This window comes from Triticum urartu, chromosome 3, assembly GCF_003073215.2.
Source record: "Triticum urartu cultivar G1812 chromosome 3, Tu2.1, whole genome shotgun sequence".
Taxonomy (NCBI): domain Eukaryota; kingdom Viridiplantae; phylum Streptophyta; class Magnoliopsida; order Poales; family Poaceae; genus Triticum; species Triticum urartu.
In genome coordinates, this window is record NC_053024.1 from 12,787,906 (window position 1) to 12,799,495 (window position 11,590).

Sequence of the window (11,590 nt, forward strand, 5' to 3'; positions counted from 1 at the left end):
GACTCCGGCGCCTTATGTGGTGCCAGAGAAGAAGGCTAAGAAGAAGAAGACCACGGGGACTCGAAAGAGTACCTGTAATGTGGTGTTGTCGGACAAATCATTCGGCGAGTCCAAAACACCCTCCTCCCATGAAAACGAGGAGGAGGAAGAAGAAACCTCTCCCCCTCCAGCGGGGGGAGGAAAGAAGAGGGAGGCCGCCCCAACTGGGGAGGCCGAGGGGTCCAGGAAGAGGAAGACCCCTCCACCGGACTATTCTCCCGACGCCGAAGAAGACGAAGAGGAGTGGCCGGACAGGGCCAAGCGTCCGGCGAAATCGTAAGTTCGGATATCAGAGTAACTCGTGATGTTCCTTTGTTGCACAGCTTTACCTAATGTCGATGATACTTATGCAGCCCGCCCCGGGCCGAACTCAACGAGTCGTTGAGCGGCTCCCTGGATTCATCGGACGTGAACTCCGTTCCGCCCGCTGTCTCCCCCCGCACTGCGGACGACGCCGATGTGGCATCGCAACAAGCTCCGGGGCAGGAGGAGGTGGTCCTAGAGGAGCCGTAAGGCAACCTCCCGGACTCTAGGAGTAAAGGGGACAAGACCCCCCAGGGCTCCAAGTCCGGCCTTAAGCCGGATACCGTGCCGGAATCTTCAATGATTCCGGACCGCGGTAGGAAAGCTCCTTCCAAGAGGAGCAAGTCTTCTGAGCCGGCAACCTCCGTCCAACCAGAGGTGCCGGAAAATCTACTGGAGGTGCTTGAAGGCACCTCCATCGACGAGGAGCACCGTACTATTATGAGTATGGTGATCCAGAAGGTCCAGTCCGCCAAGAGCGGGCTGAGTGAAGCTTGCGCTAGCCTCCTAACAGGCTTCGAGGTAAGTAAAAATATGTAAAAATATTACCGCATAGACAATAGCCCCTGATGCTCTATTTGGCGTTCGGAAAGAAAAGCCGAATAAAGGATCTATTAAATTTCGCAGGAGTCTAACAATAAAGAGTCAATATGCGTATGCAGGCTTCGCTGCTGTCCACCGCCGCACTGACTGCGGAGGTGGGTGTCCTGAAACAGGGACTCGAGCGGTCCGAGCAAGAGCTCGGCCTTGCCAAGCGGCAACTCGAGGAGAAAGAAGGTAAGAAATACCTTACAGAAATAAGTGCCTATAGAGAGGCGTGATTGCAAAAAATAACAGGATTGTACTGCTTATTGTAGGGGCCACGACTGAGGTGGCGACCCTCAAGCAGGCACTGTCTGAGGCCGAAAAGAAAATGGCCGCGGAGCGCACCGAGCGAGAAAAATTTGGGGCTCAGGTCGGCGAGGAGCAGCAAGAGCTTCAAGCTCTCATGAGAAAACATGAGAGCTTGGAGCTTGAGTCAGAGACCCGAGCGTCCGAGCTCGTCGCGGCCCTTGAGACTGCCAAGTCTGCCAAGGCCGAAGCCCAAAAGGCCCTCCGAGAGTTGGAGGATATGAAGAAGATAGCAGCAGGTGAGGTATTCCTTATGCAAAGCAGAAATATAAAAGTAAACTACTTGCTACTTACCCGAATCCGGAGTTCTCCAGGGGCATTCGCAGATCTTCCCCGCAGCGTATCCGATGCCGCCGCATTCTACCGAGCTGAAGAGGGCAGCTCGACGGAGAAGGTGTTCTCGTCTCAGTATGCTGAGGCCGGACACCCTGTGCCCTTGAGCGACCAGCTGAAACAGCTGGTCGAACTCCACAAGGCGGCAGAACAGGCCATGAAGGGCTTCATAGTTCGGCTGTGGCCCGGAGAGGCCCTGCCTGGGAGCTACTTCGGGCTGGTGCGGCGGCTGGTGGAGGCCTGTCCAAGGCTCGAGGTCCTCAAGCGCTCCGTCTGCATCGAAGGTGCCCATAGGGCCCTTGCCCGTGTAAAGGTGCACTGGGGTAAGCTAGACGGTGAGAAGGTTGTGAAGGACGGGCCGCCACCGGGGAAGGAGCATCGCAAGCCCGAGAACTATTACAAGGATGTTCTTGCGGGTGCTTGCCTTGTGGCAGATGAATGTACCAAGGATGTAATTTTTGAATAAACTCGCTCGTTTTTATCCTATGCACTGAAAACTTGTTCATAGGCGCTTAAGCAATGCTTGTTGAATTTAAAATATTATTTTCTGTGCGGCCGTTTATCAAAAAATTGAGAGATGGCCAGTCGTCGGCTTCTGCCCCCATGCCACTAATGCTGGGGTGTTCGGGGATAAACCAGAGCACTCTTTTTCCCATAGTTGGGTCCTTCGAGGGAGGCGCTCAGCACGGCGAACCAGGCAATCGGACTACAATGCTTGAACACTCTCACTTAGCCATAGAACTTTATAATTTTAAATTTCGGTGAAGCCCCTAGTTCGGAAGACCGAGTTCGGGCGCTATCCACGCCTTGGCTGGGGTTATCCAGCTCCTCGCTCGAAGCGGCATAGGCCTTTAGGGACCCGAAAAACCTCTCGAACAGCGACCGGTCTCTCGCCTCATCATGACAGTCAGTTTTAGCTTTCTCCACTTAGGTGCTTAGCCCAGCTCAACCGGAGCACAATCGCAGTGGTTCTCCTAGTGCTACCTTAGCCGATATAGCGGAACGTAAGGCACCAATACATAGGAGCCGGGCAAACCCAACTATTGACCCAAATCATGATTCGGAGCCGATGCATATAGTGCTATAAGTTCGGGGTGCCGCACTTGTGAAAGTGTACGGACTTGTCACACCATATTAAAGGGTACTGAAGCCCCTGGCATACTTGTCGTACCATAGTGTACGGGTGCAACATGTCATTAATGAACATATATAAAATAGAGTAATGCAAAAAATAGACGAGAAGCTAAGCATTGTTTGTAGAGAGGCTATTTATCAAAGCCGAACGATACAAATAGTGCGATAAGGAAAAGATATTTAAAACAGGGGCAGGCCGCGGAATTGTATTTAAAACAGGTATACCGCTCGTAACAAAGACCACCTGGGAGTTCCATAATGCGGCATGGCTTGTCTGCCTCCCTGGATATTGCATCGTTTGTGCGGCAGTCGAGTCGCCGAACAGGTCGTCCGGGGTATGTAGTCCTGAAAGTAAGAAAAAATTAAAAAAAGAATCCGGCAGCCCCTAGTACGTTTTAAGCTGTATGTTGGGCGTGCCGTTTATTGTGCCCCTTCCCCTGTGCCCATGATATTTCAAGGGCGTAGTTGTGTACGCGAGGTACTGGTTTCGCTAGGTCGCGAAATCTGGGGTTGGGTCCGCATTGCTACGCTTGCTCAGAGTGTGCCAGGTGGTCCTGCTGTAGGTTACTCCGGGCACGCTTGGCGGTGTCTGGCTTTTTAGTGGCCGGATTGGGGAATTGCCTAAGAAGGCTACTTTGTATCTCCGCTGCGAGAGCCGCCGTATGCTCCTCCGTACGAAGGGAGCGTTCGGTGTTTCCGTTGACCGTGATTACTCCTCGAGGGCCTGGCATCTTGAGTTTGAGATATGCGTAATGCGGCACCGCATTGAATTTTGTGAATATGGTTCGTCCGAGCAGGGCGTGATAGCCACTGCGAAACGGGACTATATCGAAGATTAACTCTTCGCTTCGGAAATTATCCGTGGATCCGAAGACCACGTCAAGTGTTACTGAGCCTGTATAGTTGGCTTCTACACCTGGTATAACGCCTTTAAAGGTCGTTCTTGTGGGTTTGATCCTTGAGGGATCTATGCCCATTTTCCGCACTGTGTCCTGATAAAGCAGGTTCAGGCTACTGGCGCCGTCCATGAGGACTCTTGTGAGGTGACTTCCGTCGATGATTGGGTCGAGAACCAATGCGGCGAAGCCGCCATGACGGATGCTAGTGGGATGGTCCCTTCGATCAAAGGTGATCGGGTAGGAGGACCATGGGTTGAACTTTGGGGCGACTGGCTCCATCACGTATACGTCCCGCAGCGCACGCTTCCGCTCCCGCATGGGAATATGGGTTGCGTATATCATGTTCACCGTCCGCATTTGTGGGGGAAAGCCCTTCTGTCCATTGTTGTTCAGCGGCTTGGGCTCTTCGTCGTTGCTGTGCAGCCCCTTGTCTCTGTTTTCGGCTCTTAACTTTCCTGCTTGCTTGAACACCCAACAATCCCTGTTAGAGTGATTGGCTGGCTTTTCGGGGGTGCCATGTATCTGGCACAAGCGATCGAGTATTCGGTCCAAACTGCACGGGCCCTGAGTATTCTTTTTGAATGGCTTTTTCCGCTGACCGGATTTATAGCCTCTGAATCCGGCATTGACTGCCGTCTCTTCATTGCTGTCGCTGTTAACATGGCGTTTTTGCTTATTCTGACGTGTCCTGCCACTTTTGTCCTTGGTATCCAAATTACCACGGTTCTTTGATAAGTTGTTACTGCGAGCCAGCCAGCTGTCTTCTCCCGCGCAAAAGCGGGTCATGAGTGTCGTGAGTGCTGCTATGGATTTCAGCTTTTCCTCTCCCAGGTGCCGGGCAAGCCACTCGTCGCGGATGTTATGCTTTGAAGGCTGCTAGGGCCTCTGCGTCCGGATAGTCGACTATCTGGTTTTTCCTTGTTAGGAACCGTGTCCAGAATTGTCTGGCTGATTCTTCTGGCTGCTGACACTACAAGAAATATGTCAACTTATGACCACCACTATTGGTCACTGAATGGTCACAAATTTCCATTTATGACCTTTTTGTGACCAAAAACATAAGGTCAAAAGCTGGGCGTCGTAAACTGACTATAGCGACCTTTCTTCTGGAATGGTCGCAAACGTTTATGACCAAAATATGTCCACTGTGGCGTTTTGGTCACTAGCAACCTCTCCAGGCCACGTAGGCATCCAGCGTGGCAAGCTGATGTGGCACAAGATTCAGTCCAGTCCAATTCGGTTTTCTACATGGGCCTAGCCCAACAATTCGGCCTTTTAATGTATTTTTTTCTGTAAGTTACACGGGCCAAGCCCATTTCAGCCTTTTATTTATTTCTGGGTCGGGTCTTTTAACATTGTTTGGGCCAGTATATTTTGGAGCTGGTCCCACTTGTCATCTTCTCACACATTGGGCCCACTTGATAGAAAATTCAAAAATGCTCAGATTATTTTCATAAGTGGATCCCACAAGTCAGGTTTCCATTCCACACGTTTTCAAATCACATACATAATCATTATTTCAAACGGAGCAGTACAGATGTAGTACGTCAAATAACACTAAGTCTACTACAATTTGTACATAGTTATTACAACCCAGATATGCCTACTATTACAATATTGCAATATTTACATTCTATTACAATCAAACAGAAGAGACGGCTCTTTGCTGAGTAGAGCTATATGCTTTCAATCTTCAAATTTTGTAGACCTCGAGCTCCTGAACACAAAGACAAACATCATTAGAGATTAGAGTGTACACATGCTAGGAATAGCATTGGTTAAAAATAACTAATAATCACATGATGAAGTCCTAGAATGAAATTTCAGTAGTGACCAGATCTAGATCTATAGGAAACAGAACAGCCACGACAAAATCCTAACCAGAATGCATTTAATAAAAATGGATTGCATCTGGTTACTGTAGTGCAAGCTAACGACATGAAGGTTCCATCAAGCAATGATCAACTACTCAAAACCATTCCGTGCTTTGCAAAGAAAATACTAGATGAATCTCACTAACAAGAGCACTAGGCGATTAATAGAAGAAGTAATCAGCAGATGACACAATAACAACAACAGATTCTGGTTAGAGACCAATTATCTAGTGGGTATAATATTTGATTACTTCAAGAACAGATTCTGGTTGGACCAAATATATGATAAAGCAACAGATTCAGCCAACTTCAAGAGACCACAAGAGCATCAATCAACCACAGGTATAGTATAATATTTTAGAGACCAATTTTAGAAACATATTTTAGAGACCAATTTTATATCAGAACACTAGATGTTTGTGATGCATCTTTGAGAACCACAAGAACACTAGATATAGTAGAATATGATTCCAGGAGTATAATGCTAACCACAAGAGCATTAATCAGCAGCAGGTATACATCAAACTATCTACTAGACATCATCAGGATAGGAAGGGTCACCTGACATATTGAACTCGATGCTGCAGCAGGCCGATGACGTGGTCGTACAGAGCAGGCCCTTTGTGGCTGGCTAGATGCGCCCCTCCTCCTCCTGCTCCTCGAGCAGGACAAGGATGAGCTGGTACAGAGCATGCAGCTCCTCCCTAAACCAGAAAGCACACAAATCAGTATGCACAAGTGTTGGACCTTCAAATAAGGAGACTTGAATTCACTGGTAAGCATTAGCGGAACTAATATATATTTTTGCATTATCTTAGTGTATCTCTACATCACATAGATTCACCCACTCTATCACTACCAATTCTACTACACAGTAAGAATGGAATGATGCTAATCTATTGAGGGAAAGGATCTGCTCTCATCAGCAGTGGTGTTGCTCCTAGGCCAGGTGAGAGGACTCAAATCATTTGCCAAAGTCAGAAAGTTGGTAGGAGCATTTAGGAGATGTTAGCACACACACACACACACACACACACACCAGGATATGTTTGCTTCACTCAACTTGACATAATATAGCAGCATGCAAATACAATGGATCTACAATGGAGAAGGATGCCATGCTGTGGCTCCCATATTAGCACACTAGCCAGACGGCACAACTACAGTAACGCAAATGACCCCAGTTATGTAGTTATGGTATCTTGTATCCTATAATTGCCAGTTTTATTAGATAAGCTGAGATCACAAAACATGAGCAAGACAAGAACTGCTAGTCTTGGTATCTTGTATCCTATGATGCCAAAGAGGATTGATGGAGGCACACACATATCATAAACAAGTATGCACAGATTATGATTGAAATCTTGCTAGAAGGCACTGCCGAGGTTGTCTTTCACCGTCATGGTGCTGATCTTCCCCTGGACAAGGGCCGACCTCCCTGCATATCCTGCACAGTGTGGTCGCACAGTGGATCAGAGATTGACCGAAATTCCGACGATAGAGGACTATCACATCGCTCTGTGGTAGATCACCTGATTTGGGCCTGCCACGTTGAGCACTTCTTTTCCTTTGCGGAGTAAGGACGACCAATGCATCACAGAATAGTTCTACATCACGTACACATCATGCTTGGAAGTAGCCCACATGATGTTCCTCAGCTGCACATGTACAAGTATACGGTCAGTGCGTTCGTACCAGAATTCTTCTTAAAACTCTGCAGAAATACAATGATGCAAATGAGCGCCATTTTATTCAAGCACACCAAATTCTACTACGATAACAAACAAGATCGCCCGATGGAGGACATAACAGTGAGCTTTTGTTAAAATTTCTCGGGTAATTACAACTATGTGATTCTACTGTTAATCTAGATCTCCTTCAGGTTTTGATTCATTTAATCAAACAATAGAACACAACTGCTGGAAACTGTTAAGACATACATATTATGTGCACGCCAAAAAATAGCAGATCTGTGAAGGGGGGTGTCTATTAGCAAATATTGGTCTAAATACAACTTAGGCAGGCAAATGCTTAGTGTAACTAATGAACTGATGTTGTTTGCGTTTCTGAACTTTGCTAAATGAACTCTAGACGAATGCACATACTATCGTTTCTGAACTTAATCGTGGCAGTCTTTTATCATTACCCAGTCTCCGACAACAATAAGCTCACTAAAACAGCATTGTTGAGATCTCTTTCAACAGAATAGTAGTAGAAATTTTAAAAGGGGAATGCTGTGTTAATACAAGTCTAGAAACAAGCCGTGATTAAACTATCCATCGCTCATAGATTAACAGACTAGTAGACGGTACTCCCTTGTTGAAACACATTAGCATAGTGATATAATATCTCTAAATGTACGAGCATTCCTTTAGTCAACTACTAGCTCAGGCTGAAATTTAAGTGAAGCAGATTCACAAACCAAACGAAAAGTATGAAATGATACCCTTTTCAGTTTATGTGAAGTAAACATAACACTTTAAGCTTCGCTGCCTACATGACTACATCACTAACTCGATGGCATGTGTAGTCACTATTGCGCCACAATGAACACCAATCTCACCAGCAGGCGGCTCCGAAGATGGTGTGGAGGTGTTCCACAAGCTGGGCGCAGAGGGGAGGGTGGCTGGTGGAAGAAGTGGAGTTCGTGTACCCTGCACAAGAGACAAGATGAGGAGTGAGACCGGGGAGAGCAGCAACAGTAGGGGAAGGGAAGGACAGAGGGAGAAGCATACCTTGCCTAGGAGCTGCAGCATGCGCTCGTCGGGGGAGTAGGGGCGGTCGGACATGCTGCGAGAGGCCATCTCACCCACGCTCGCTCTCCTCCACCTTCATCTTCATCTTCGGGGCCGAGGCAACAAGCAGCCTGCCATCTCAGCCCGTCTTCACCTTCGAGGGCATCGAACAGGGAGGGTCACGCATATGCATAACGCCCAGCGAAATCTCAAGCGAATCAAACAAGAGCAGCGGAGATCTGGCGACTCACCAGCCCAGGGAGCAGAGGAGATCTCGGACAGCGCGATGCCGGCCTTCAGCAGCTTGGACACCGCGTCGACGACCACCGCCTCCATGGCCGGCCCCGCTTGATGACCCCGCGTCGACGACCACCGCGTCTCGAAGATCCTGGCCGCGACCTCCTCGTTCTACGGTGGCAAGTTGGATCTGGGAGTGGGGAGAGGATCTGAGGTGGGGAGGGGAGGTGTGGCGGAGGTGGGTGGCAGCGAGGGGAGGGGTGGGTGTTGGAGGTGGGTGGCGGCGGGGGAGGGGTGGGTGGCGGCGAGGGGAGGGGAGGGATCTGGATCGGGGAGCGCTGGGGTGTGCGGGGGAGAGAGAGGAGGGGATGAGTGGTGTGACCGGCGGAGGAGGAGGAGACGGTGGGGAGCTTGGCCTTCTTCATGTGCGGCGGCGCGGGGAGGCGGGGGAGGGCGAGGAGGAGAAGGGCCGCTTGGGGTCGCACGAAGCAGATCCCCAAGTGCATCGCACGGCGGCGACGGCAACGGCGAACGATGGAGGGATGCGGTGGCCGCCGCGGGGGTTTTGGGGGCCGGGCCGACGCCGTCAAGTGCTCGGAATGGGGGAGAGCGGCCAGGGGATGGATGTGGATGGCGGCGTGATGCGGGAGGGCGGGATGGCTAGATGGGTGGCGGCGCGATGCGAGGGGAGGGAAGGGGTCGGGCTGGTGGGTGGGTGGGAGACGAGGGCAGGGGATGGGTAGATTTTTTTTAGGGCAAGGGGTTGGATGGATGGATGGATGGCCGCCACGTCATCGATCCGGGTGAGAGCTAGTTCCACCAATGAGAATAAAGTAAAACAAACTGTGTTTACATTTTTGTTTTCTTCTACTTTTTTCACATTAATAGGTACTTATTTAATTTTTCTAAAAATAATTTATAGATACTAAAGTATATATTTCATCAGAGATACTCTGAAATGTTTGTAAGATTCAATACCTAACTACCGAAATTTCATTTTTCATTTTTCGAGTGTTCAAAATGAATTTTTTTATGAAGTACCTACTATATATTTATTGTAAAATTGGACCAAATCAATTTTCTAAAATACTAGGCCATGTTTAATGCACAATTGACCAAATGGTTGGGTGTCAAAAGTTTTGATCCACGTCTGGTGAAAAAGACAAATTGTCGTCGATTCAGTTGGAAACGGGTCAAATTTGAACTGTAGCTGCCTCATAGTTTGCTCTTTATTTTTTCCAAAAATCATTTCTAGGTACATAAGTATCTATTTAATCATAGAAACACCAAAAAAATTTCAAGATTCAACCACTAGGTAGGAGCGGTCAAGCCCGCCGTTTTGACCGCATTTTGAAACGGGCATAAGAAATTCAAAAAAAATCAAAAAATTGGAAAACCTTCGCATTATGTCATTATATGTGGCCAAGTTCCTAGGAAAAATAACAAACTTGTAATACGGCAATTATTTTAAAAAAGTGTCCTCAGAAATGAGCTATCAAGTGTGAAGATTCATGGCTTTCAAGTCAAACGATCAATCTTATGGCCACATTCATGGCATAATTTGTTCAAATGATCTCATATTGTGCACAAGGGTGCATATTGGAATGGCAAACAATGTTGCCTAAGGAAGTTTTCATTTTCCTCGAACGAAAAAACCATTTTCCATTTTCCGAGTGCCTGAAATGAGTTTTTTTTGTGAAGGACCTACCATATATTTGTTGCAAAATTGGACCAAATCAATTTTCTAAAATACTAGGCCATATTTAATGCACAATTGACAAAATGGTTGGGTGTCAAAAATTTTGATCCACCTCTGGTGAAAAAGACAAATTCCCGTCGATTCAGCTGGAAGCGGGTCAAATTTGAACTGCAGCTACGTCATAGTTTGCTCTTTATTTTTTTCAAATATCATTTCTAGGTAAATAAGTATCTATTTAATCAGAGAAACACCAAAAAAATTCCAAGATTCAACAACTAGCTAGGAACGGTCATTCCCACCGTTTTGACCGCATTTTGAAACGCGCATAAAAAATTCAAAAAAAATCAAAAAATTGGGAAACCTTCGCATTGTGCGATTATATGTGGCCAAGTTCCTAGGAAAAATAACAAACTTGTAATACGACAATTATTTTAAAAAAATGTTCTCAGAAATGAGCTATCATCTCTGAAGATTCATGGCTTTCAAAGCAAATGATCAAACTTATGGCCACATTCGTGGCATAGTTTGTTAAAATGATCTCATATTGTGAAGAATGGTGCATATTGGAATGGCAAACAATGTTGCCTAAGGAAGTTTTCATTTTCTTTGGACGAAAAAACCATTTTTCATTTTCCGAGTGCCTGAAAGGAGGTTTTTTTGTGAAGGAACTACCAAATAATTGTTGCAAAATTGGACCAAATAATTTTTCTAAAATACTAGGACATATTTAATGCACAATTGACAAAATGGTTGGGTGTAAAAAGTTTTGATCCACCTCTCGTGAAAAAGACAAATTTCCGCCGATTCAGTTGGACGCGGGTGAAATTTGAACTGCAGCTGCCTCATAGTTTGCTATTTATTTTTTCCAAAAATCATTTCTAGGTAAATAAGTATCTATTTAATCAGAGAAACACCGAAAAAATTCCAAGATTCAACAACTAGCTAGGAACGGTCATTCCCGCCGTTTTGACCACATTCTGAAACGGGCAGAAAAAATTCAAAAAAAATCAAAAAATTGGGAAACCTTCGCATTGTGTTATTATATGTGGCCAAGTTCCCAGGAAAAATAACAAACTTGTAATACGGCAATTATTTTTAAGAAGTGTTCTCAGAAATGAGCTATCATCTCTGAAGATTCATGGCTTTCAAGCCAAATGATCAATCTTATGGCCACATTCGTGGAATAGTTTATTCAAATGATCTCATATTATGCACAAGGTGCATATTGGAATGGCAAACAATGTTGCCTAAGGAAGTTTTCATTTTCTTTGGACGAAAAAACCATTTTTCATTTTCCGAGTGCCCGAAAGGAGGTTTTTTTGTGAAGGAACTACCAAATAATTGTTGCAAAATTGGACCAAATCATTTTTCTAAAATATTAGGACCTATTTAGTGCACAATTGACAAAATGGTTGGGTGTCAAAATTTTTGATCCACCTCTGGTGA

General features: G+C 46.4%; 1 long non-coding RNA gene across 1 annotated transcript; it reads right to left on the reverse strand.

Moving 5' to 3' along the window:
* Positions 1-6,702: 6,702 nt before the first annotated feature.
* Positions 6,703-8,129, reverse strand: LOC125547650. Its single transcript, XR_007300719.1, has 3 exons — positions 8,037-8,129; positions 7,006-7,131; positions 6,703-6,920 (listed from the first exon to the last, which is right to left on the reverse strand). It is a non-coding gene; the product is annotated as an uncharacterized LOC125547650 (long non-coding RNA).
* Positions 8,130-11,590: the final 3,461 nt, after the last annotated feature.